Raw genomic sequence first — 3,358 nt, 5'->3', positions numbered from 1 at the left:
TATGTGTGTCTAGCACACAGCTTTTGGGGAGCAGATTGCAGGCCGTGGTTCTCTGAGTGCTTGTCCTGCCCTCCTTTGAGAAAGACAGTGGCAGTGGTCCCTTACATATATATATGGTTTTTGTTGTTGTTGTTAATCCCTACCCAAGGATATTTTTTCCTCGTTGATTTTTAGAGAGAAACATTGATGTGAGAGAGACACTTCCATTGGTTGCCTCCTGCACATGCCTCCACAGGGGGTGGGGGTGGGTGGGGGTGGTGGTGAGAGGGGATGGGGATCAAGCCTGCAACCAAGGGATGTATCCTTGACTGGAATGGAACCCACGACCCTTCAGTCCACGGGCTGATGCACTAACCATTGAGCAAAAACAGCTAAGGCTATATATGGTTTTAAAGTCAGACAGCAATGCAAAGAGCTGACAGTGAATTATGGTCTAGGTTCTGGTCAGCTAAAAAGTTGATTGCAGATATCCTTTTTATAATTCAATAGAGTAGTCTGAAAAAAAATCCAAGGTAAGGTGTTTATACAAAGGAATTAAGAGTTCTACTGAGACTAATTCTTAACCTGAAAAAAGAAAATGTGTGTCACAGCCCAGGCCCACTGTTCCTGCCTCATTGACACATGTTTCCTTCTTCAAAGACACTGTTCTTTCCACAGTTCTTGCTAGAGGGAAATACCCAAAGTGAATGAAGTCAACTCCTTTTGGAGACCTCTTGGCCAGAGGTCTGTGCTACGTACTCTTATGACATCAAGAGAAGAGAATTGTGCCCGGCCGGTGTGGCTCAGGGGTTGAGCATCGACCTATGAATCAGGAGGTCATGGTTCGATTGCTGGTCAGGGCACATGCCCAGGCTGTGAACTCGATCCCCAGTGTGGGCATGCAGGAGGCAGCCGGTCAGTGATTCTCTCTCATCATTGATGCTTCTATCTCTCTCTCCCTCTCCCTTTCTCTCTGAAATCAATAAAAATATATTTTTTTAAAAAGAAGAGAATCGCAAAAACTGAAGGACATTCAACTGGTCACTTAGCAGCCCTACCAGGGACTGAAATATGCTAGAATCAGGCTTGCTATTTACTTCCTTCAGTCTGTCCTTAAATAAATCCCCAGAGTCTTAATACTTTCATGCCACTCTCCTCAGAACACTTCCTAATTTGTCTACGAGTAAAGATGCAAGATGGCACAGACAAGTTCTGACAGCCGCATCTCAACAATGCATTATATCAAGGGCTATATGACATTGAGAGCTTCACTCGATTCCTATCTAAAACACAATTCAGGACATCAACATGCAGCCAACACAGGGATTTAGTTGCCTTTCCCGTCCTCCCCTCCAACATTGAGCTCCTGCCTATTGCCAAGCTTGTCTGGCCCTTCATGCCTTCTTCAAAGCAGTGACAGTGTCCTCATCATAACGTGTTTCAGATTTTGGAAACTAGCTTTCTAAAGGTGCATACGAATTCTTTTCAAGTGAAATGCACTTAAGTATTCATATATTCACTTATCAGAAAACCTCTGAGAGCCCAGCTGGCGTGGTGCAGTGGTTGAGCATCAACCTATGAACTGGGAGGTCCCGGTTCGATTCCCGGTCAGTCAGGGCACATGCCCCGGTTGCTGGCTCGATCCCCTCTGTGGGGCGTGCAGGGGGCAGCCGATCAATGATTCTCTCTCATCCTTGATGTTTATATCTCTCGCTCTCTCCCTCTCCCTTCCTCTCTAAAATCAATAAAACTATATTAAAAAAAGAGAAATATCCTGAGATAGAATACATTCTGTATGGTCCTTAATCACCATAAGATTTGGCTTTAGAGGCACACAGGGACAGAGACTGAAGGCTGCCCCTCCATTTCAACCCAGAGTTAACCTTAGCCAGTAACCTTGGCAGTTTCCTTCGCCAGGAGGCACTTTCCAAATGGCCAAGGTGTCCTTTAGACGGCATGAGCTTTGACTTATGAACCAGGAGGTCACAGTTTGATTCCCGGTCAGGGCACATGCCCAGGGTTGTGGGCTTGATCTCCAGTAGCAGGCGTGCAGGAGGCAGCTGATAGATGATTCTCTCCCATCATTGATGCTCCTATCTCTCTCTCCTTCTCCGTTCCTCTCTGAAATCAATAAGAGTGTATGAAAAAGGAAGAAGTCATGGGCAATTCTCCCCTTCCGCGACTCTAAGCCTCCCTCACCAATCTGAGTCTGGCACACTCAGCCAGCTGTCGAGGACAGAAAAAATCTACAGTCTCCCTTCCCTAACTTCAGAACAAATTAACCATTTATTAGCCAGTAATGTCATCCAAGGGTTCGATAGGATTACAAGTCACACGAATAATAGTATTTTTAGCGGCTGAAACAAGGGGTTAAATGCCAATCATTACCTGTAAGATTGCCAATAACCATAACCACAAAACGAGATAGATATATGCTGGCTCTTTGTCCACACGAGCTGTTCCATGCACATTTACATGCATGCATGCCAACCAACATACAAAGCTGTGCACGTAAATGTTTATAACCTTACCCCCTTTCTCTATAAAGCATTGCACGCTTATCACATTGATCACAAAGAGCCCAGGTAATACCCCAAAACATACATATGAGCAAACATTATGCAAATCCTACCATCCCATCTTGATATGCATTCTTAAGCTGTATTTTTTGCCATCCTCTTTGACTGTTTCAGTCAGTTCTTAAAGCTCAACTAAAAAATATTCTGAAAAACTTTCTGACTTCCAGTCATCTTAGTTCACCGCCTGCTGCTAGTTAAAAATCCATTCCCAAATGAGAGCTTCTAAAGGGAAGGATACACACGCACTCCAGGAAACAGACATTCATTTTCACCTTCAAGACACCAAGCACGTCCCCTGCAGCTCAGAGCTCTGCTTTGCCCGGTGGACCTAGGAGGCACATTCCGCAGTCCCCATCTGCAGGGCAGGCTCGCCTGTTTTGATCACGTCTAAGTTTTCCAGGTAAACAGATCACCCTCGGCGACAGGGACGACAAAAGAAACTCACCCAGGCGGTCAGACTCCAGTCCCGGGCGCTCGCAAGTGAGCCGACCTGTCGCGCCCCCTCCTCCGGGTCCCGGAGGGAGGGCAGGCGCAGGGCCAGCTGAACTAGGCTGGACCCCAGGCTTCCCGCCGCTCCCCTCCGCAGACCATTGTTAGACCCGCGGGCGGCGAGCTTCCTGCACCGAATGGGGGCGGGAAGCTCCACGGAACCGAATAGTTGCAATGCTCTCCCGGAGCCGGGGAGGAAAAGCTGCTTTTGCATCCGAGGCGGAGGCTGTACCAGGTGTAACTTCCACCCCGTGACCTATTTTAGAGTGTGAGAATGAAAGCAGTAAGAAAAAATAGACGGAAGGTGCGCG

General features: G+C 47.1%; 1 protein-coding gene across 2 annotated transcripts in view; it reads right to left on the bottom strand.

Moving 5' to 3' along the window:
• The window catches only part of KIAA1456 (KIAA1456 ortholog), a 47,489-nt gene extending 44,137 nt beyond the window's left edge, over window positions 1-3,352 (bottom strand). For both annotated transcript variants that reach the window (XM_015565191.1, XM_015565199.1), the window contains exon 1: window positions 3,004-3,352. The gene's annotated coding sequence lies outside the window, so the exon portion shown is untranslated. The remainder of the gene's footprint in view (window positions 1-3,003) is intronic.
• Between the last annotated feature and the right edge of the window lie 6 nt (window positions 3,353-3,358).

The sequence above is a fragment of the Myotis davidii genome, unplaced genomic scaffold, assembly GCF_000327345.1.
Source record: "Myotis davidii unplaced genomic scaffold, ASM32734v1 scaffold71, whole genome shotgun sequence".
NCBI classification, from domain to species: domain Eukaryota; kingdom Metazoa; phylum Chordata; class Mammalia; order Chiroptera; family Vespertilionidae; genus Myotis; species Myotis davidii.
The sequence above is the reverse complement of the archived record's forward strand: the minus strand, read 5'-3'. Positions and strand labels throughout refer to the sequence as shown.